At 41.3% G+C, this 24332-nt stretch overlaps 1 protein-coding gene and 1 long non-coding RNA gene across 3 annotated transcripts in view; one reads left to right on the forward strand and one right to left on the reverse strand.

The window, feature by feature from the left end:
* Positions 1–2058: 2058 nt before the first annotated feature.
* On the reverse strand, positions 2059–14306 carry LOC138155064 (uncharacterized). Of its 2 annotated transcripts, XR_011166750.1 has the most exons (4): positions 12216–14306; positions 10096–10183; positions 2725–2845; positions 2059–2619 (listed from the first exon to the last, which is right to left on the reverse strand). It is a non-coding gene; the product is annotated as an uncharacterized lncRNA (long non-coding RNA). The 2 variants fall into 2 exon arrangements; XR_011166751.1 differs by lacking the exon at positions 10096–10183.
* TMEM45B (transmembrane protein 45B) overlaps positions 11833–24332 on the forward strand; it is a 38006-nt gene continuing 25506 nt past the window's right edge. The window contains exon 1 of the mRNA XM_069080109.1: positions 11833–11993. The gene's annotated coding sequence lies outside the window, so the exon portion shown is untranslated. The remainder of the gene's footprint in view (positions 11994–24332) is intronic.

Below are 24332 nucleotides of genomic sequence, written 5' to 3' on the forward strand. Positions count from 1 at the left end.
TGGGGGCAGGAGTGGGGTGTTGTCTAACCCCACAGCAAAGACTGTAAGACTGAAACATCATTCAATAAAGTCTTCCTAACCCTGTAAAAAAAAATTCTTTGCCTCAGTTTCCTTCTTATTTGCCTCAATTTCCTCATCTGTAAAATGGGAATAATAGCACCTACATCCCAGAGCTGTTATGAGGGTCAAATGAGGTGATCTTTGTAAAGTGCTTAGCACAGTGATTGTCCCATAAGGGGTGCTTAGTAATTGCTTGTACCCTTTCCTCTACTACTGAACTGACCAACTGGTCAAGTCAATGAAGGGATGAAAAAGACCAAATCAAGGCTGATGAACTGGATATATAATGAAAGAAAAGAGGAATTAGAAATCACAGTGAGCTGGCTGTGTAACCTTGAGCAAGTTACTTAACCCCAATTGCTTAGGGATGGCCAGGTGGCTCAGCGAGTAAGAGCACCAGCTCCAGTGTCGGGATGACTTGGGGATCAAATCTGGGCTCAGATACTCAGCACCACACCCAGAAATAACTGGTCATGTAACCTTGAGCAATTACTTAACCCCAATTGCTTAAAAAAAAAGAAAAAGAAACACAGTGAGGTACAATAAAAGCTTTAGAAGGAGTAAGGCAAAGGGAGCAATAGAAGGACAGGTGATTATTAATTCAAAAGATTTTAGAAGAGAGAAGTGGAATATTTGTGCATAAAAAAGGTTATTCTGGAATTTCTAATCCATTAAGAACTGGTTGATAGAGTGTAGAGGTATAAAAACATGCTAGGAGGATGTTGCAATCATCCAGGTGTGTGGGAATAAAGGCCGGTGGTTAGGGTATCAAGCATTAGCCTGACAAGAAGGGACAGATTCAAGAGATAAGGCAGAAATAGAATTGGTAGGAACTTCTAATAGATTAGATATGAGAGTTAAGGGGGAGGAAAGGCAATGATTCCTTCAAGATTCCATATACAGGAGACCTCTCTTCCTTGGATAATAATTCCCTTCTTAAGGAAACCTAAGGAAGGTTCTCTCCAAGTTTTTCCCTATCACAAATCATCACAGCCTTGAAGGAGGCCCTTTTCAGACCTCAGACTAGATGAATGGTGATGTTTTCTGTAGTAATAGAAGGAGAAGGAAGTTTGGGGGGAAAGATAATGAGCTCAAATTCAAATGTGTTGAATATGAGGTGAAAGCAAGATATAAAGGTAGAAAGATCCTGAAGACAGATGTGGGTGCACATCTCAGAAGAAAGGTTAGCACCAGAAAGGTAGATCTGGAAGTAAATCCTTACAATGATCAAGATATCAAAAGCTCTAGTTCTTAATGGAGGACTAAGCTTTGTCTTAAGGAAGTAAATGGCCTCAAGAACCCAAAATGCTATTTTAAGAGGCTCTTTGTCCCAACTATACAAGACTTTTGCTAACAAAACAGCAAATATATGAAATAGTTCAAGGAAATAAGGTCAGACCTACCTTTCTTTTGAAGATATTCTTATCTGGCTCCTCTACAAGTTATAAATTGTTTTAAATTGATAATACTTTTATATCTATATGGACATAATCAAAACCTCTTTGTGAAACTTACTCTTTGAGGAAAGAATTATAATTTTCAGCCTCCTAGTCTATCTTCCCTGTAATTACAGTAAAGTGCCTTATTCATGAATATAATTCTCTATGTTAGTAGATTTCTTTCCTTGACAAGAAATAGTAGCTATAGCCATGGAAGTGAATGAGATTGCCAAGAAAAAGTGATATATATACATCCCACATTAAGGAGTGAAGAAAATTGGGAGCCAGTAAGGGAAATAGACAAAGAATGATTAGAGAAATAGGAGGTCAATGAGGAGAGGAAAGGAGAGTATCTCTGAAGCTGAGAGAAGGGACTATTCATTAAGAGGAAATACTCTAGGTTACATGAATCAAGATGAATCTTGGTAGGGGAGGGGAGATTCTTCCTCAGTTCACATTACTTTGTCTCCTTTTACCCATAACCAGAGTTTTCTCTGGGAACCTCAAAAGAACCCCCAGTTCCCTGCAAGCACTTAAGCTGATAATGATTATTTGGTAGAGGACAACTTTTATTTCATCCCACAGAGTACAAAATTCACAAAAAAATCTCAGTAGTCCATAAATAATTAGTTCAATTCTTCTGCCTTTGCAGTGTGTCCACTTCCCCTTCCCACTCTATGGGGAACTATACAGTTCTCTAACCTTACAACACTAAGAGTTTGGACTACCCTTAGAAGGTAAAAAAAACTTGGAATGATTAGAGCAGCAACCCCCTTTCCCACTGGACTCAGACCTGGGCCATTCAAATAAGAGCAGCCCAAGTACACGTTTTGTTCCTCTGTGTCACACAGCTGAAGTCCTTTGTGTATCTCCTAGGTCCCAGGCCATATGCTTGACTAAATGAGATAATATTCAAATTCTGGGCATTCCTCCACAAGACTGGAATTCAAATTCTCCACAATTTCCATCTCTTCAACTAAGAGATTATGTTGATAATTTTCCATTATTAGATCCAGGAAATTCCTCCTCTTCTATGGAAGAGACTGGATGAAACAGTTCCTTTCTTTCCAAGAACCACTCAATTGAGAGACTTTTCATCTTGTAGCAGGTTTTCAGGCAGCTAGATGGGACAGAGCATGGGAAACTGAAATATAACATCCATCCATACATACACACATACCTGTATATATATATAGAGAGAGAGAGAGAGTATCTTTATGCATACCTGTGTGTGTGTTGCTCAGTCATTTCAGTCATGTCTGACCTTTCACGACACCATTTGAGGTTTTCTTGGCAAAGATACTGGAGTGGTTTGCCTATTCCAGCTCATTTCACAGATGAGGAAACTGAGGCAAACAGGTATCACACAGTTAGTGTCTGAGACCCAATTTGAAACTCAGGTAGATGAGTCTTCCTGCCTCCAGGCCCAGCATTCTATCTCTTGTATCATTTAGCTATTATAGATAGATAGATAGATAGATAGATGGATAGATAGACAGTAATATAGATACATAGATAGTGGCTATTTAGTACATGACAAAAGAATGAATGCCAGGAGCTGCCTGCCTTGCTTGGATCTCTAGAGAATCCTTTGAATTGCAAATAATTAAAAACTAGAAAAAAGCCTTAGTTAGAGATCCTTTACTTCAGGAGTTGGGAACCTGTGACCTTGAGGTCACATGTGGCCCTCTAGGTCCTCAAGTGTGACCCTTTGACTGAATCTCTGTGAATCCACTTAAGGACCTAGAGGACCACATATGGTCAAGGCTGCAAGTTCCCCACCCCTGCTTTAGTCCAACCCCCTCATTTTATGGAAGGGAAAATTGAATCCCAGGGAGAGGTGATAAATGCCAAGGGTAGAAAGTACCAGAGCCAGGATACGTGTCTTTTGCTTCCATATCTAGTACTCTTCACATCTCACTGCCCCAATGCCACTGAAACTAGATTCCCTTTGATCTAGCAATAATATTGCTGTTCAGTTGTTTCAGTAGTATCAAACTCTTTGTGACCCCATTGGGGTTTTCTTGGCAAAAATACTAGAGTGGCTTGCCATTTCCATCTTCAGCTCGTTTTACTGATGAAGAAACTGAGGCAAACAGGGCTAAGTGACTTGGCCAGGGTCACACAACTAGTGAGACCAGAATTGAACTCAGATCTTTCTAACTCCAGGCTTGAAGCTCTATCCACTGAGCCACTTTGCTGCCCTAATAATATTACTTTCCCACAATCAGTCAAAACCTAATCGTCTCATGCAACACAGAAAACTATTATTGAGTCCCAAAGACTAATTATCCAGAAGGCTGGCATCTCAGCAACCTTCTTAATAAGAGTATTACCTTAAGGGGCAGCTAGGTGGTGCAGTGAATAGAGCACCTGCCCTGGAGTCAGGAGGATCTGAGTTCAAATTCAGCCTCAGACACTTGACACTTACTAGCTGTGTAACCTTGGGCAAGTCACTTAACCCCAACTGCCTTGCCTTCCCCCTTAAAAAAAACAAAACAGTATTACCATATGACAACTGCATGGTCATCCATAGGGCTAGATTGGCTTTTCTTATGTTTCCTTGAAAAAATATTTTGAAAGCAGGTTAGTGTAGCTATCAACTCTATCTGAAAGGACTGCCTATTTAAACCACTTCACTTGGTACAGGGACTTTTCTTCCTTAAACTCTGAAATCACTGGGCAGAATGTTGGCCTGGCATCAATGCATTTACCTTAATAGCTCCAGATGTACCTCTAATGAGAGTACCAGTCATACAAGCATTTGCTCATGCAGTAGGAATAAATATAGAAAACCTGTGGGTCATTTTTGATCTATAGAACCACATTTTTAGTTTTACAAAGTGCTTTCTTCATAGCACTGTGCTGTGGGGGATGCGAGTATTATAGTGGATTTTTTATGGATTAAAAATGTGAAGCTCAGAGAGATTAAATGGCTTGTCTATTCTCAGATAGTTAGTAAGTGCTGGAGTCAGGATTTGACCCTGGGTCAGAGGATTATAGATTTAAAGGTTATCTAGCCCAACCTCCTCCTTTCTTTCACTCAAGAGGAAATGAGGACCAGAGAAGTTAGTGCTTTGCCCTAGGTCACACAGATAACAAAAGGAGCATTAGGTTTCACCCACCTCCAAGTCCCGTTTACTTTGCACTGTCCCATGATGCTTCATGTTCCTCCTGGTGCCCCACACTGCTCTAACAGACTTTTCAGAATCATTCTCCAAGCATTCCCCTCGGTATTGATACAAGGTTTGGTCTTTCCAGGTCTGGGTCATTATTGAGCCTTCTCTTGGCTTAGAAGGCTAGATTTCTCTTCCAAACTCTAGGGTGGTGAAATGTTATTATATGTGGGCCCAGGGAGTGGCCTAATGTCCGTGAATATTCAGTACAAAGAGGCATTTGTACACTCTGTGTTAAATGAGGCCAAAAATTAAAAGTACCTTTGTCATGGTTCTCCTCCCCATCACTTCCTTATTAGATTATCAACTGATGACAGGGACCATCTTTTGTTTCCCCTTTAAGTCCCCAAAACTTAATAGACTGCTATGCACATAGTAGGTGCTTAAAATTTGTTGAATTAAATTAGCTTTTAGGGTATGGGGTTTCAAAGTTCTTCCCTGATAGGTCCTGAAGAGGAAAGCCCTCAATAGACCTTTTCACCACTTTTAATTTTATTTTCTCTGTTATAGGTCAGTCTTTAGGTCAAAGGTCTCTGGACAAAGCATCTCCTGCATTTCAGTCCCCTCTCATGTCCTCCTCTGGCTACTGGGGTTGAAAGCTGTGTTCTGCTTTTAGGATGGATGAGCTCAAAGTTAGGACTGGCCTGTTTCCTGTGCCTACCAGTGCTGTTCTCTGTCTCCTCTCAGACCCCAGAGAGGCCCAGGTATGTGTCTTCCCTTTTTTTTGCCTTTTGGAGGGCAATTGGGGTTAAGTGACTTGCCCAAGGTCACACAGCTAGTTTTTTGTGTTACGTGTCTGAGGCCAGATTTGAACTCAGGTCCTCCTGACTCCAGGGCTGGTGCTCTATTCACTGTGCCACCTAGCCGCCCAGTTATGTGTCTTCTACAGGGACTTGTCTCACAGTCATATCACTCAGCTGGATATCTGGCCCAGACTCAGTCTTTCTGAATTATGCTGGTTTTTTTCTCTTCTCATTCCCAGAAGAGGCCAGTCATCATAATTGCCCGTTTCCTAAGGCTCCAGGTCAAAAGTGTTATCAGCATTTAAATGGGGTTGGATATAAAATAAATAATAGACACACAAAGAAACAGACACAATGACAGATATACAAATAGACACACAGATAGATGTACACAGATGGACAGATAGACACACAGATTCACAGACAGATAGACACAAAAAGACAGACAGGCCAGGCCCTGGTAATGGATAAGGAACTGGATTTGCAGTGAGGAAGCCTGGGTTTGAGAAGCACTTACTAGCTTTATGATTATGAGCAAATTACTTAATCTCTTAGAGCTCAGGTTTCCAAATTTGCAAAATGTAAGCAATAATTCTCAAACCATCTACCTTACAGCATTGTTCTGAGAAAAGTGCTTTGCAAATCTTAAAACTCTCTAGAAATGAGACTTGCTACAGTTAGGACGCATAGTAATCAGTATTTAATTAATTTTAAAAATCCCTAATTTTCTATAAGGGAAGTTAGTCCAAGGGGAACGTCAAGAATGATGCTCAGAAATATAGCTGGAAAGGATTCCTAGAAAAAGAAAAGCCTAAGAATATGGCCACCAACTCAGATTTTTTTTTTTTAAGATATGTATAGAAAATGGCAGCAGAAGTTTGCAGGTAATTGCAAATGAATAAGAGAAGCCATGTTCTGTAACAACAACATCAGGAATGTTGAAGCCCAGAATGAGCTGAGGCTGGCACCAAATGCTAAGGACAACAAAAAGGGCTTTCTTTCTGTTTGTTTAGCTGTGTTTGAGGCAAGAGGAGAATAAAAGCAATTATATGATCACTGCTTGGGGCAGATGGAATAATAATCATAGTTGAGAAGTCCTAACTACTCAGTTTTGATTTTGCTTCTGTCTTCTCTTCTAGGTAAGGATCTAATAAAATGGTTAATAGTAAGTTGAAACCCAAGACCAGGAAGAAAGTAAGAAAGCACCTGGCTGCCCTCATTGAGTTTGTTATGGGGCAGGAAACAGGTGGAAGGGGGGGAAATGTGAACTGGGGGCAATCCTGGCTGGTGTTGTGGTGAGCCAGGAAGTTGTGAGTCAAACCTGGAGGAGCATGCAACAACTTTGTCCCTCAGGCAATTGATGTGCCTGCCTTCCCGCCCCCCCACACTTTCTGTCACCAAGTGACCCCTCTGTACCAGGAGATTATAGAAGGAGACTCCAGGAAACCTCTGTGCTGAGTCTTGTTTAACCTTCTTATGGGTGACCTTTTTAACAGTTTATATCTTCCTGAACTGCTTCTTGGGAACTAAATTTTTTTAAATTAATTAAATTATTTATTTTGGTTTACAACATTCAGTTCCACAAGTTTTTGAGTTTTAAATTTTGTCCACCTCCCTCCCCTCCCCTTCCCCAAGACGGTGTGCAATCTGATATAGGCTCTACATATATAATAATATTATATATTATATAATATATGTAACATAATATACAATGTAATGTAATATACATTCATATTAAGCATATTTTCACATTAGTCATGTTGTAAAGAAGAATTAGGACTAATGGAATGAATCACAAGAAAGAACAAAACAAAAAGGAAAGCAAATACCATGCTTCAGTGTACCAATAACCAATGGAAAGAACCATGAGAAAGAAGAAACAAAACAAAAAAGAGAGAGAGCAAACAGTGTGCTTTAATCTGCATTCAGACTCCATATTTCTTTCTCTGGATGTGGACAGCATTTTCTATCATGAGCCTTTTGGAGTTGTCTTAGAACCTTGCATTGCTGAGAAGAGTCAAGTCTATCAAAGTTAGTCATCACACAATGTGGCTATAACTACCGTTCAATGTTCTCCTGGTTCTGCTCGCCTCACTCAGCATCAGCACATATAAGTCTTTCCAGGTTTTTCTGAAGTTTACCTGCTCATCATTTCTTATAGCACAATAGTATTCCATTACATTCACATATCACAACCTGTTCAGCTATTCCCCAATTGATGGGCATCCCCTCAATTTCCATTTCTTTGCCACCACAAAAAGAGCTGCTACAAATATTTTTATACATGTAGGTCCTTTTCCGATTTTTATGATCTCTTTGGGATATAGCCCTAGAAGTAGTATTGCTGGCTCAAAGGGTATACACATTTTTATAATCCTTTGGGCATAGTTCCAAATTACTCTACAATATGGTTGGATTGGTTCACAGCTCCACCAACAATGCATTAGTGGGGAACTGCTTTTTTTGAAGTAAAAGCTCCATTTTTCTGAACTTTCAGTCCTGGGTGATCCATTGCACCAAATGCCAATATTAAGACAGAACTGGTAGATGATTTCTTAGCCCATGTCTGTTATCTTTGAATGACCACACAGAACAGAAGTGTCACTTCAAGACTGTGGAAGGGCAAGTGCTGTCCTAATTTTAAAAGGAGGAGAAAGAATCTACAAACTATGGGTCAATGTGCTTAATGTATTTCTGGCAAATGTAAAGGTATTTTTTTGTTGTTGTTTTTGCTTTTCCCAATTACAGGTAAGGACAATTTTTAACATTCATTTCTTGAAATTTTGAGTTCCAAATTCTCTTCTTCCCTTTCTTCCCTTCTCTGAGACAACAAGCAATTTTATAAAGGTTAAACACATGCAGTCATGCAAAACATATTTCCATATTAGTCAATTTGTGAAAGAGAATGCAAATTTTTAAAAACCACGAAAAAATAAAATAAAAAACAGTAGCCTTCAATCTTCATTCAGACTCCATCAGTTCTTTCTCTGGAGGTAGATAGAATTTTTCATCATAAGTCTCTGTTGTTGAGTTGTTTCAATCATATCCAACTCTTCACGACCTATTTTTGGGGTTTTCATGGCAAAATGCTGAAGTGGCTTGCCATTTCTCCGGATCATTTTACAGATGAGAAAACTGAGGTTATGGGGTGGCCAGGTAGCACAGTGAGTAAGAGCACCGGCTCCAGTGTTGGGATGACCTGGGGATCAAATCAGGGGTCAGATACTTAGCACCACACCCAGAAATGACTGGCCATGTAACCCTGAGCAAGTTACTTAACCCCAATTGCTTAAAAAAAGAGAAAGAAAACTGAGGTTGATGTGGTTAAGTGACTTGCCTGAGGTCATGGAGCTACTAAGCATCTGAGGCTGGATTTGAACTCAGGAAGATGAATCTTCCTGATTCTAAGCCCACTCCTCCACCTAATAGGTTATTAAAGGAATGATTTTTAAAAGAGATGTAGCAATGGTTCTAAACAAGATGAGGTCACACTAGACTTAATCTCTCATTTCCTTGTTGTCCAGAGAAAAATTTCTAAGAGATAAAATACTAAACCTGTTAGCAAGTATTTGTTAAGCTTTAACTATTCTCCAGGCAATGTACAAAACAAAACATTAGGTCCCTGCCCTTCAGGAACTCACCTTCAGAGGGAGGGCACGATGTACCAGTAACTATGGACGTGCAAGCTCTTTCTACCAATCAGATAAAAGGTAATCACAGGGAAGAACAAGAGGCCTCTTTTAGAAGGTGTAATTTGAGGTGAATCTGGAAGAAAGCCAGGGAAGCCAGGAGGTTGAGGTGAGGGGAAAGAGCAGCCAAGCATAACAGACAGCACAAGGAGTTGGGGGATGTAGTGTAAGGAACAGCAAAAAAAAAATAGTGTCATTGGATTATAAAGTATATGTTGTTAATCATGTCTTTCTCTTCTTTGTGACCCCATTTGGGGGGGTTCTTGGCAGAAATGCTAGAGTGGTTTGCCATTTCCTTCTCCAGACCGTTTTACAGATGAGGAAACTGAGGCAAACAGGGTGAAGTGACTTGCCCAGGGTCACACAGCTAGTAAGTGTCCAAAGTTGCCTTTGAACTCAGGTCTTCCTGGCTCCAGGCCCAGCGTGCTATCCACTACACCACCTAACTCCTCCTCATAGAGTACTTGGAGCAGGGGTAGGGAAGCAAAACATAAGAAAACTGGAAAAGCAGGAAGGAGTAAAGTTGTAAAGAACATCAAATGCCAAAGAATATTTTATATTTGATCCTGGAGGAGACAGGGATTCAGTGGAGTTTTATTGTTTTATTGGTCAGGTCTTGGCTGTAGGAAAATCATTTTGGCAGCTGGACAGAGAGAACAGAGAGAGTAGAGAAAGGTTTGAGGTAGGAAGACACTCCCCCCCCTCTCCCTGGGGCTATTGTCATACTCCAGATGGAGTATTCTCTCCAGAGGAGAGAAAGGAGAGTATAATCATTTGACAAAGATAGAAATGACAGAACTTGGCAACAGATTGGAGAAGGGAGGGTGGTGAGAGAAAATAAGAACTGGAGGAAGACATCCAGGGTGTGAGCGTCAGTGACTAGGAAGAAAATGGTGCCCTGGCCAGTAATAGGGAAGTTAAGAAGAGGGGAGGGACTGGGAGTGGGGTGAAGATAAGGAAACAGAGATCCAGTGAGGTAGTGACTTACCCAAGGTCACTGAGATCATATGTGGCAGAACCAGGATTCAAATTCAGGTCCTGCAACCCCAAATTCAGTGTTCTTTCCACTGTACCACCTTGAGTGAGATATGAAGTAAAAATTTTCTGGTCTATTCACAGAATGCCAATATTTCCTTATGGATGCTTTAAAGATATGAAGTAATTTGCCAGGAGTCACACAGGCAGTAAGTAGCAGTTGGGATTGAAACTACATGCTTTGACTCTAAATATTGCCAAAATTTCATAAAAAGCAGAGATTTGAAAGCTATTAATCTTTGTTCAGATGTAAGGCATGTTATTCAGTTCAGACTCCAATAGTATTTGGTCTCTGCCGATAGTTAACAAGTTCTCTTCTAACTGAGGCATTCCTTCAACAACTCCAATTAACAATTGTTTCATTCCACAACCATTTGTTAAGTTCTTACAAGGTAAATCATTCTCAGTCACATTGTGACTAACCACTTTTGATTTTCTTGGCTTAACTGTTAGAACAGAGTTTTCAGGCAATGTAAAAAAAAACAAAACAAAACCTAGGAAGACTTCAGAACTCTGATCAGTACAGTAACCCACTGGGACTTCCAAGGTATGAAAATGAAACCTCCACCTGCCTCTCATCTCTCTAGGCGTGAGATGGGGCAAACATGACCGACATATTGATTTATTTTTGTTTAAATATATTTCTTTGTTATAAGGAATTATTCTATTGGTGATGGGGAGCAGTAAAGCAGTAAAAGCAGATGATGGGGCATCAATCAAAAGTGATGGTAAACTTTTAAAAATAAAATAAAAAGATTGTTGAGCAGGATGCTGCCTTAATAGCTTTGAGTATTTTCATCCCATCTGCAGCCTCATCTATTTTTCTTGTCACACATTCCCCAGGGCACATGATTTGATAGTCTCCTGGGCAAGGGTAGGTTAGTTTTGATTGTAGTTGGGATAGGAATGCTGCCTTATTTCCCTAGGGTGGAGTCTGCCTTGGCACTCTTTGCTGCTCATTTTCCGAGTCTAGTGATGTTGTAAAGGCAGAGAAAAGGGAGATCTTCCTGCCCTTATTTGGAGCAGTTGTTCCTGAGATTTAATCAGTTGGTGTTAGAAAACGCCATATCATATTCTTAGGTCTAGCCAGTTCATGACCCATTCTCCCATTCTCCATTTCCTGTGAAAGACATGAGAGAGCCTATTAGCCACATTTAGCCAAGAGTTCCTGGTTCTTCCCTCACTAATGCTTTTATCAGGAGACACTGACAAATTGCAGAACTGGCAAGTTTCATTTCCATGACCCTAAGTGTTAATGAACAGTGGGAAGGCCAAAAGATAAACAACAGGAGATACAAAAAAAGACTAAACAAGATTTCTAAATTACACTGAAACTCCTGAATGTGATAGGTCCCGCTACTGTTAGAGAGAGGAAGAGCATGTGGTATGAGGTGGCTACCTTGAAAAGAGGCAGGACACGGCGAAACCCTGCCCTGAAAGTCCCCTAACTACTCTGAGCCTCAGTTTCCTTCTTTATAAAATTGGGGCATTGTTCTAAATGATCTCTATGATCCTAGGACACCCAACAGTGAAGCAGGAGCAGAAAGAGGTGACTCAAGAGAAGTTCGAAAGGTTTGATTCACAACCTTCGGAAAGAAAGGCAACCTTGGGGATAAAGGTTCGGGTGGGGCTAGAGTCCAGCTCACTAGGAAATGCCAGGCGGGCGAATGGGAACCAGGGAGGGAACAGATTTAAACCCTTGACACAGTTTCTGCTTAAGGGGCGGGGTGAGTGCTCCCGTTTAGTTGCTGAGAAGAACCCTGCTTGCTTGGACGGTTCCCTACACGCACCCTTCTCTCTATCTCCTGCAGGGCACCGGCTGAGGCTGTCAGACCGAGACGGACCGCACAGGTAGGGATCCCCGACTCGCCGCCAGCAGAGAAAACGGAGGAGGGGAAGGAGGAAGGGACCCAGCAAAGTGGGCAGGGGGTCAGAAGGCAGCCGCTGGGGTCAGGGGCGCCCAGACGAGACTAGCCCAAGCCGCTCGGGTCAGAGAACCCTTGATGGAGGATCGGGAAAGAAGGCGCAGCCTCAAGCACTCGTGCAGCCCTAAGACGGTTGGTCACAACGCACCTGCCGCTGCCGCCTCCCGGAGGTGTCGGGTGGCCCGTCTCCCGCCATGTCCCTGGATTCCGGCTCGCACGTCCTCACTCACCTCGCTGCCCCACCCTTAACCCTGCCCCGTTCCACAACCGACCACCTCTTCCTCTCACCCCCCATGCCATGTACACCCACCTCTGGACGCACGTACTGGGGCTGACTGCCCCCTGCTAGCCCGGCTGTGCGCACGGGCTCCGTGAGATCATAGATACGGATATAGAAGAGCCCTTGGAAAGCACCCCGTCCGTCTTACAAATAAGGAAACTGAGGCCTCCAAAGTCAATAAACATTTAATAGGTACCTACTGTTTGGCGCCAATCTCTGCTCTTGAGGATTTCACAGACAATTCAGGAAACAACGTGAGAAAGACTAGGAACAAACAAGCGATATAAAGGGAAAATGAGGAATCAATCACAGAAGAGAGGTAGTAGCTTTAAGGGGGTTTGAAAAGGTTGTGGAAGGTGGGACTTTAGCTGAGACTTCGAGGTAAACCAGGAGGTGGAACTCAAGAGGGAGGGAGTTGCAGGCAATCAGGGACAGCCCGTGAAAATTCGTAGAGTCCGGAACTGGAATGTCTTCTTAGCCGAAGAGCAGGGAAGCTGGCCAACGTCACTGGATGGAAGATTACCTGGAGGGGAGTAAGATGAAAGGAAATTGGAAAGGTAGGAAGGGGCCAGGTTATGAAGGGCTTTAAATGAGAGTTTTTAGTTAGGAAGAGGGATGTGTTTGGGAAGAAAGTTAATGAGTTTGTCTTGGGACGTGATCTTGCTCACTGTCACACAGAGCCAAAATTTAAAGTAAAATTAAACTAAAGTCCCCTGACTTCAAATACTTGTGCACTTACCACTAGGAGGTCATACGGGGAAAAAGCTTCTTCTCCCTGGCCTGCTCACACACCTATCTGTGCTGTATCCTCGTTTGTCGCTCGAGGTCTCAGGGTTTAAACATGCATTCTTTAAACAAGGAGAGAGAAGTGGAAAGGTCTCAAAAAATTGGAAATTGGAATGTGAGGAGAGGTGGGATGTCAGCTGGGCAGGGCTATTGAAGAACTGTTATTTGGTCCTTTCTGGATTTAAATAGCCTGAAGGACCTCCTAGCTAGTCATGAATTTCATTTTAGTTCAGAAAATAGGTGTTTTCACTGCATGAAAAGTAATATAGGGCTCAACACTCCCTCTCCTCTTCTCTCCACCAAATCTAATTCTTATGATCTGGACCAGGAGTCAAGGATGTAACATTTGGCAGGAGTTCAGAGAAAGGACTTTTTGCCCATTTAACTTTTAGACTTAAAAACTCAAGAACTGAGCAGAACAGCTTTGAGTCTAAATTTTCTCATGAATCCCTAAGGTAATTAGGTTGGACGTCCCAAAGACCCAGTCCCATTTCTAAGCACCAATCCTCCAAATCATTTTCAATTGTACCAGGAATCTATAATCTTCTGTTCAGAGAAAAATTAGCAGTTCTGTTGTTCAATCATGTCCAAGTCTTTGTGACCCTATTTGGGCTTTTCTTGGCCTTTGATGGAGTGGTTTGCCATTTCCTTCTCCAGTTCATTTTACAGATGAGGAAACTGGGGAAAACAGGGTTAAATGACTTGCCCAGGGTCACACAGCTAGTAAGTGGCTGAGGCCAGATTTGAACTCATAAAAAGGAGTCTTCCTGACTCCAGGTCCAAATTCTCTCCATTTGGCCACTTTAACTGTCCGTCATCAATTACTCTTTACATATCATAGGCCCGCAAAAGAACATGTGTGTGGCCAGACGTTCCAAATGGAAGTAAAACAGATACTGTGGGACAAGATATCCTTTTATCTGGCAAGACAGATTTAGGCTTAGATAAGAAAAACTTAAGTGTAGTTCTTTCTAAAGGTTAGAGAATGGCTGAGGTGACCCACAGAGGTGTTTCTGTGCCATAAGGTCATATATATAAAAACGGTACCACTTCCTCCCCCAACCCAGCAGGAAGATAAAGGTTTGAGACCGAAGGTTTAGGATCCCTGGATCTCTGAGCAGGCATGGATAACCTTTTCTATATTTTTTATTATATTACCAGGCTTATTTAGACTATAAGATTATTTGGTCTCAAAGTTTTGTTTTCCTTGGACATAGGTCCTAGTAATGTAAGATTTAGTCTTCAATTGCCTCACTTAAAATTTATAGAAACTAATGTTTTACTTGGTGAGTAAGCAGATAGAATTCTGCTAGTCTTCATTTAAGCTGAAGTGACTGATAAAGTCTTAGGGTCTCCCTATCAGCTGTGCCAAAGAAGGATGATAATATTTGGACTTCCAACTTCACAGACTGTCATGAGGAAAGCACATGCAAGCTTTCAAAGGCTGTATAAATTTGAATCTGTATTACTATCAAAAGAATGATTTAGGGGCAGATAGCTGGCGCAATGAATAGAGTACTGGCCCTGGAGTCAGGAGGACCTGAGTTCAAATTCATTCTCAGACACTTAACACTAGCTGTGTGACCTTGGGCAAGTCACTTAACCCCAATTGCCCTGCCTTTCCCCCTCCAAAAAAAAAAAAAAGAATGATTTGTCTGAAGTACAGAGACACAGGACTAGGAAATGAGTTGAAGAATAGAAAGTGACTTAGGGTAGGGAGTTAAGACAGATGGTAGAATGCCTGAGAAGAAATGGTTAAGGTTAAGAGAAACTTTCCCTCAATGTGGTCCTTCTCATTATCTGCGTCATATCCTTCACTTCCTTTAAACTCTGACTTTAGAACTTAATACTTCAAAGGTAGCATAGTCGAAGAAGAGTGAGGCTGTCTCCAGTTGATCTGATCTATATCTCGCCACTAGACCCAAATGGCTCCAGAGAAGAGAGTGAGGCTGGTGGCTTTGCACAGCCCTGCCTCACTTAAATCCAGTTCCCTTGCAAGTCAAGACATCACCTGTCTGACGTCATTGGTCCTCTTCAAGAACGAAGGGCAAACAATGAACGAACCTTTTCTAATTTCTCCTTTGGTGTATATTATGTCTTGTCTCTCTAACAAGATTATTCAGGAAGGGACCAACTAGGCCTAAGATTTCTTTTGTTTCCTTATAACCCAGTAGTATTGAGCACTTAAAAAGTACCCAATAAAGATTGAGGAATAAAGATCATTTGGCTCCATCTTACAGATAATGGAAACTAAGTCAAGTTCCTTTGGCATGGACCAAAAATTCCTCAGGATGCTCTCAGTTTTCCCACTGTGTAAAGAAGTTCTAAATTGGTAGACTCTGTGAATTGACTAACTTTGGTGAAGGAGAAAATCTTCCCAGGCAACACAGGCCAACTGTCATTTCTCTCTACAACCTACTATATCTAATCTCTCAGGGATTTTATTTGTATAACGACTAGAGTCTCTGCATGCAAAGGAAGATAGGGAAGAATTTGCTGATTAGAAGTCAGTACACACAAAAGGAGAAACCCATCCCTCTGCCTTCTCTTTCCTCCTCTACTTGCCTATTTTCTTCCCTTGCATAAAATGAGAGAAGACAAGTCTGAGTTAGCTCCCAAGACCCAGATCCACCTCTCAATTCACCTTTAAAGTATTCAGTCTTAGTCTCTCCTTAGTGTGTGTTAAGAATTTTTCATATACAAAGTATCTCAAAAGTCTTAGTGGAATTCTAAATCAGGCTTAGTGATGTGTAGAATTTAGCTACTACAAATGAATCCATGATCTCCCATCCCCTTTCCTAGGAGGTATACATCCCAGACCTCACATAGAGTGGCTTGCCATTCCTTTGCTCATAGCTATATATTCATGTATAAGATTCGGTCTTTAAAGTACCTCATTCCTTCAAGATGACATGAGGAACAAACATGTATGTATGTATGTGTATATACATACATGCACACACATATATGTATGTATGTATGTATCCTCCAAAAGGAGGGTTAAGACAAAGGTATAAAAGTTTTCAATTTAATCAAGTAGTTAACTTTGAGAAAGCATCAAGATTAAACTGTTAGAAATCTAAATAACTAGTTGCTAGTTTGGCTTCCAAATGTGTCTAAGGGGAAATGAATATTTGATTATGTTTTGGTAACATGGCCTCCTACTTTGATGTCCCTATCTGATAATAATAAGAAATAGAAATACTCATTTTACAAGTCAGGTCCTCATAGACTTTAAGAATCCTTTCAGTTTGTGGATGACATTGTCCATATCAGAAACAGAGTTTGAATAAAGCTAGAAAGAACAAGTGATATGTAAAAACTGAAATTCTTTGAAGTTTCAGGTGAATTATGGATTACTATTTATTGTTGTTCTTCATATAGCTCTGTTGTTAATAGGGTTAGACCCATGCGGTTTGAGTTAATTCTTACCACATGAACTAATGATGAAAGCCAATCTGATTATATTTTGTTAAGGTTTACTGAATTATGCAGTCTTATCACTAACAGGACTTAGCAGAATTACCTAGGAATTCTATACAAGTGACTTGGAACCAGAGAAGTAGATCTGCTAGGAGAAGCCTGCTTCAGAGCTGCCCTGAGGCTGAGGTCCAGAATGTTCAAGGGGAGATGTTCCCAGAGGCTACACCACTACATGGGATATCTAGGTCTCAAGATAAAATGTGCTGATTGAATAAACATTGGGAGTGGGTTACCAGGTTACGAGGAGACTTGGTGTTATTTAATATTGATGCTCATAATTGTATTACTTTGGTCTTTGTTTCACAGTGTTATGTTTACCTAGTTTTCTTGGTGACCTTGGTGATATGTAAATGTCCCTTCTCACACTAGCACATGGTGAGCTCTATAAATGGTTTAAATTGTAACCTGATTTAATATACCTATAAAGCCTATTTAATATGGTTTATATCCTTAAGGGATATATGAGATTGTGACTTTTTTATTTAAGTTTGTTCAACCTTTCTTACATTGAAGGAAACATGAGGTTATGATTTCATAACACCCATAGCCCTGGTATTTGTGCAGAGACCATTAATGTAGTCTCTAGCTATCTTTCTTGTCCAGAATCTAACTCCTCATGGAAGAAAACTGTGATAACAAGGCAGTGAGAGTAGGTGCCCTAACATCTGAAACACAGATAGAATGACTATATTGAAATACCCAAGTCTATGGGCTACAGATATGTTTTAGGGTACAGAACTTCCATTGGCTAATGTATCTGCTTGTGGACTTTCTCCTGTGAGTCCTCATGGGGATTGTGTGCTGTTTATGTTTACAATACCTTCTTTGGCACAAAAAAAACTGATCTTCAAGCCAACTCTCCCATTTACAGGCAACAGAGATTGGGATGTTGCAATTGAGGAAAGAAAACAAACATAGGTCTAATTGTGTCACTGTACCACGTGTATGGTTAGCACCAAATGAGGGATTATTGTGTAGAATTTAGCTGCTACATGATCTCCCATCCCTCTTTTCTAGGTGTACATGCTAATGCTCTCATAGGGTGGTCACAATTCAGCTGAAGTACATGCCAACCTTAATGTAGGAAAGGGCCATGTGCACTTGGATCTCTGATATAATATGAGCTTGTGCAAAAGTATTGATACCTCCTCAGTTGCACCTCAACTTCTTAGTTTCTTGTATGTTCTGCTCATGTGCCTCTGGAATTACCAATTTTCTTTGCCATCCTCCCATCTACTTCTTTATTATATTAACTTCTTGTATTTTTTCCATCCCCCTGGATTCATGTCAGAACTATCCTGCTGCCCTAAAATGCCTTCCTCTCTTTTTGATATGACCTGCTTTCTTCCTTCCCACCTCATTGATTCAATTCACTTCAAACCAATAAACACGCAGTAAATGCCCTCTCTTTGATCCACCCTAAAGCTGCTTCCTGCCTTCCTCTGCTATCCTGTAGGTTCTTGAACAAAGTCTGGCATTGAATCAGTGCTGAGACAACTGCATTCCCCAATGACTGTTTGGTCTAGATATTCCTGAGCTGGTTCCTAAACTTTGATCCTGTTGAGTCTGTTTTCTTTTGTATAGGAAACCCTGAAGCCAAGACTAGAGGAAGCTTGACATAGTAGAATGATCTCTGCATTTGGAGTCAAGGGAGATCTAGGTTCAAAAACTTTATGTAGAATTTACTAACTGTATGACCATGGGCAAGTCATTTAACCTCTCTGGGACTCAGTTTCCTCATATTTAAAATGGAGATGATAATACATATAGTGCCTATTTCATCAGGGTTGTTGTGAGGCTTCCACAAAACAATGCACAGGAAGAATTGTATAAATGTTAGCTACTGTTAAAATTGCTACTCTATGGTATAGTTCTAAGAATAGACTGTATGGGGTAGCTAGGTGGCGCAGTGAATAGAGCATGGGCCCTGGAGTCAGGAGGACCTGAGTTCAAAGCCAGCCTCAGACACTTAACACAAAACTAGCCGTGTGACCTTGGGCAAGTCACTTAACCCCAATTGCCCCTCAAAAAAAAGCAAGTAGACTGTAAGCCCCCCAGATAGAATGTAAGCATGTTGAGAGCAGGGATGCTTCGTTTGTGTATTTGTATCCCTTAGTGCCTTCAGTGTAGTTGGTTGGTTGATTCTTCATTCTCACAGAGAACCATAATGACATCAGTGTTAGAGTCGAGTTATAAGGTATCTAACTGTGGCTGATCAGACCAATGCGAGCTTGGAACGCTCTACCACAGGTCAGGCACAAATAGTCCATGTGAACATTTGGAATGGATTCTCTAAATTTTTATATCTTGCGTTTTCTTTCAAGTTACTTCAATTCTGCTTTGCTCATAGAGCACAGCATCTTCTTTGATGTGGGTATACCATGCTGGGCAGTCCTTTGCCAGAGTCTCCCATATCACACAATCAGTTCCAAAGGTCTTCAGAAAGACATTGACAATGTCCTTGTATTGCTTCTCCTGACCACCATGTGAGCACTTGCTTTGTGTGAGTTCTCTGCAAAAGTCTTTTAGGCAAAGATACATTGGGCATTCAAACAATGTGGCCAGCCCATTGAAGTTGTGCTCTATGAAGCAGAGTTTGAATGCTTGGCTGTTTAGTTCAAGAAAGGACCTCTGTCTCTGGTACCTTATCCTGCCAGGTGATCTTCAGAATCTTCCTAGAACAATCAAATGGAAGTGATTCAGTTTCCTGTCATGGCGCTGGTAGACTATCCAGGTTTCACAGGCATATAACAGAGAACTCAGCACAATGGTTCTATAGACCCTCAGTTTGGTAGTCAGTGTAATACCTTTCTCTCCCACACTTTCCTTTGGAGCCTCCCAAACACTGAGCTAGCTCTGGCAATGTGTGCATCAACCTCATTATCAAGGTGTACATCCTTGGAAAGTATACTGCAGAGGTAAGTAAACTTATCCACAGTATTCAAAACTTCTCCATTTGCTGTAACCACTGGTTCCATGTATGGACGGTGTGATGCTGGCTGGTAGAGAACCTGTGTTTTCTTGGTGGTGAATGTTAGGCCAAAATTAACACAAGCAACAGGGAATCAATCCACACTTTGTTGCAGCTCAGCTTCAGGGGCTTTGCTGAGTGCACAATCTCTCAAACAAAAAATCATGCCCCAACACTCCCTCCACTTTAGTCTTGGCTTGTAGCCTTTTCAAGGTAAATAATTTACCATCAATGTGGTAGCTGCTCTTGATGCCATGTTCATCCTCATTGAAGGCATCTGACAACATGGCTGAAAACATCATGCTCAAAACATGGGAGCAAGTACACAGCCTTGTTTCGCTCCATCAGTGAATGGGAAGCGTGAGAGCTTTGTCCAATGTCCAGAACCAGGGCAAGCATGCTGTCATGAAACTGACATACAATACTGATGAACTTCTCTTAATAATCAAATTTTGACATAATTTTCCATAAGCCCTCAAAACTGACAGTATCAAAGGCCTTGGTTGGATCAACAAACTTTGTGTAGAGACCTGTTCTACTCCTGGCAGCAAACACCACATTGACTGTTCCTCAGTCCTTTCTGACGTCTCAATGGCTCTCTGGTAGATGACCATCTTCCAGGTGGAGGATCAGCGTGTTAAGGAGGACTCTGGCAAGAATCTTGCCAGCAATGAAAAAGAGAGAGACAATCCCACCTCACCCACCCTACCCACCCCATGATTGTCCCAGGACAACCTCTTTCCTTTACCTTTATAGAGATAGACTGGGGGATAACCTCCTCTTGCCAAATAACCTGGAAAATTTCAATCAACTTTTGTGTGACCAATTGACTGGCCCCCTACCTTGTAAATCTCAGCTGGAATAGAATCAGCAACCAGGTGTTTTGCCACGAGAGAGGAGCCTAATGACATTCAAAACCTCTTCTTCAGTTGGAAATTTGGCTAGAGATGTTGTAATAGGTAATTAATAGATGCTTCTTTATTGATTGCTTATAATTTGTTTGGCCATTTGTAATGCGAATGTAAATTTTAAAGATCTTCCCTGCCCCTAGGCTAAAGTGCAGCAGAAGCCTGGGGAGGGAGGCTTGTTTTTCAGTAGATACTTCTTGATTGGCCAATGAGTCAATAAGGTTGTTACATTCTCTGAGCCAGGAGAAGGCTATATAAGCCCTGATGTGTAGCTTTATTTTGGGACTCACTTTGAGAAGTGTTCTGTGATTTGATCTGAATTCTGGGAAGCCGTTGTTGAGAGTCCCCCGGCTTTGAAAAACCCAGAATGTGGAAACCCAGATGTTGACTGGGTATGGATGTAATGGTTGGACAGTTTGGAAATCTGTCTACTTGATGTTTCTGTCTTGATAATTATGCCTGTATACTTTGAGGTTCAGGGTACTGACCTTTTCACCTGAACAAGGTAAACGATATATGTCTGACTGATTAAAGTAAGCTTGTTAACCCATTTTGAGTTGCTTTCCTTTAACAAAGCAGATCCAAGAACCTGTGGTAGCTGCAAACCCTGAGGACGCTTGGGGTGCTTGCTGCTACAAAATGGCGTCAAGAACAGGATCTGCAGAGTAAAAGGAAAGTATGGGGGCTGGGATAATTGTTTGTTTCCCAGTTGTGGTATCTGTGATTCTGTGGAGCTGTGGAGCAGGAGAGAAGAATGGCCTGCATGCAGACTTCGCTGAGCTGAGAGCGGGAATGGTGAGCTGCCTGCATCTGGACCTGGGCAGAAGCCAGGAGCGGCTGCCGCCTGCGGGAGGAGAAGGAACCCAGGAGTTCGGAATTCAGCCACAGGAAAAGATAAGAACTGAGCAGCAAAGCAGAGGCACTGAGTGTGTTTCCTGGCTGCATCCCACAGTTTGGGACCCAGGGGGAGGATGGACTTGTGACTATGGTGGGTGGGATGAAGTGCCTTGGATCCCCAGGGACCCCACCTTGTTGGTTTTGTTGCCCAGCCCCCTCTCTGTGCTTGGAAGCTGGGGCTGGAGCTGTGTGAGGGGAAGGACACTCCCCTCCCCCCAGAACTTTATTTGAACTCTTGTTCTGAATTGAAGTGATAATGCTATGTACTTTGTGTTTGTTTAAGGGCCAGTGGCCACTTTGGTAACTTTAGTTCTGTACCTTGAAAATGTGACCTAAGAAATGTTCAGAGCTAATTCAAAAGTAAATTGTCTATGCTATGGGCATGAAAGATCTTGGGGCCGAATGTAATGCGAATGTAAATTTTAAAGATCTTCCCTGCCCCTAGGCTAAAGTGCACCAGAAGCCTGGGGAGGGAGGCTTGTTTTTCAGTAGATACTTTTTGATTGGCCAGTGGGTCAATAAGGTTGTTACATTCTCTGAGCCAGGAGAAGGCTATATAAGCCCTGATGTGTAGCTTTGTTTTTGGGACTCACTTTGAGAAGTGTTTTGTGATTTGATCTGAATTCTGGGAAGCAGTTGTTGAGAGTCCCCCGGCTTTGAAAAACCCAGAATGTGGAAACCCAGATGTTGACTGGGTATGGATGTAATGGTTGGACAGTTTGGAAATCTGTCTATTTGATGTTTCTGTCTTGATAATTATGCCTGTATACTTTGAGGTTCAGGGTGCTGACCTTTTCTCCTGAACAAGGTAAACGATATATGTCTGACTGATTAAAGTAAGCTTGTTAACCCATTTTGAGTTGCTTTCCTTTAACAAAGCAGATCCAAGAACCTGTGTGAGCAGGCACCCTGGGGACACTGGGGTGCTTGCTGCAACACCATTTTCCAATTGATGGGCATCCTCTTAGTTGCCAGTTTTCTGCCACCACAAAGAAGATAAAAAAAAGCTACTATAAATGTTTTTGTATATATGAGTTCTTTTCCTCTTTCTCTGTTCTCTTTGAGATTTACACTTAGTAGTGCTATAAATGGGTCAAAGGGCATGCACAGTTTAATAATATTCGGAGTATAGTTCCAAATTACTTTCCAAAATGGTTGTATCAATTCACAGCTGTAATGGTAATGTAATTTGAATTTGAAGATCCCTTTGTGTTGGCAAAGGTAGCAGGTACTTAGCACTTAGTAATTGATCAAGTCTCTGGGAAACATAAAGTATGAACTTCTGTCTCCTGTTGCTTTCATAAGAGGAAAGGGTTGGATGAAACAGGAAGCTAATGCTGTGTGTATAAGAAAAGCCCCAGAGAGGCACAGTCAGAATTTCTTAGGACTAGCATCCGGTGGCAGAGCAGCTACAGAAGAGAGAATCAAGAACTGAGCCAGAATTTACTGAGAACTTGTGGGGGTCAGGAGCCAGGAGCTCAGGAGCCCAGGTGAAGACTGAGGAAGCAGAAGACTGAGGAAGCATGACTGGGATGCTGAGACTTTGTCTGTTTGTGGTTTGGTTGAGCCTTGAATTCCTGGGAGCAGAAATTATGAAGGAGTTGAGATGGACCGAACCCTGTGAACTTCAGTGTGGAGCAGGACCTACCCAGGGAGCTGGACAAGGAACTGGGAGCTGTCTGCCACTGAACCCACATGACAATCTGGTGAATCCAGGTAGAATCTGGGTCCATGGAAGGGAATCCAGGGAATCTGAGAACCGGTCCCAAGTCAAGATGAAAAGACCTTTCTGTGGGTACTGAGTGATGATGAAATTGTAGTTTACTAGTGACCTAGGGGTGTGCAGCGTCTGTATTTTCTATTGTACTTAGTGATTAATGATACTTAGTAATTAATTGCTGAATAGTGACTGAGTTAAGTGTGCCCCATGAGAGGAAGACTTCGCCTCATGTGTGGAAGACTTTGACTATAGTACTTTGAGATGACTGTTCTTATTTTAATAATAAGCTGTTGTGAATACTATATTGTGATTTTCTGTGATAAGTTGCAATATTGTGAATGCTGTACCTTGATTTTCTGTGAATGTTTTGCTTTGATTTGTTATGGAATAGAGTGTTCACTATACTGTGTAATCAGTACTTAAAAACTGTTCACAGTAGCAGTCCTTGTGCATGGCATTACAACAGCTCCACAAACATTGCATTAATGTCCCCATTTTCCCACAGCTCCTCCAACATTTATCACTTACTTTGCCAACTTGGTGGATATAAGGTAGAACCTCAGGGTTACCTTAATTAGCATTTCTCTAATTATTAGAGATTTGGTGCATCTTTTCATATGGCTATTGATAGCTTAATTTTTTTCCTTTGAAAATTGCCTATTCATATACTTTGAGAATTTACCAATTCTGACCATTTATCAACTGGGGAATGGCTCTTATTCTCATAAAGTTAAATCAATTCCTTATATATTTTGGATATGAGACCTTTATCATAGAAATTTGTTGCAAAATTTTTTTCCAGTTAACTATTTTCCTTCTGATCTTATGTGATAGTAATGGAATGGGGGATCTTTATATTCCATTACTATCACATCTTAGCTGCATTGGTTTTGTTGTGCAAAAACTACTTAATTTTATGTAACCAAAATTGTCAATTTTATCTTTCTATCATTATCTCCATCCCTTGTTTGGTCATGAACTCTTCCCCTATCCATAGATGATAAAGGTAGATTCTTCCTTGCTCCTCTAATTTGTTTATGATGTCTCCCTTTGTCTAACCACTTATCCATGTTACCAAGCTTATCCTGGTAAATGTTATGAGATGTTGGTCTTTACACAGTTTCTGCGACACTGCTTTCCAGTTTTCCCAGGTGTTTTTTTCAAATAGTGAGTCCTTACCCTAATAACTGACATCTTTGGTTTTATCAAACACTAGGTTA

The sequence above is a fragment of the Petaurus breviceps genome, unplaced genomic scaffold (assembly GCF_028583685.1).
Source record: "Petaurus breviceps papuanus isolate PSGF00001 unplaced genomic scaffold, PetGlider_PUasm1.0 91133, whole genome shotgun sequence".
In the NCBI taxonomy this organism is placed as follows: Eukaryota; Metazoa; Chordata; class Mammalia; order Diprotodontia; family Petauridae; genus Petaurus; species Petaurus breviceps.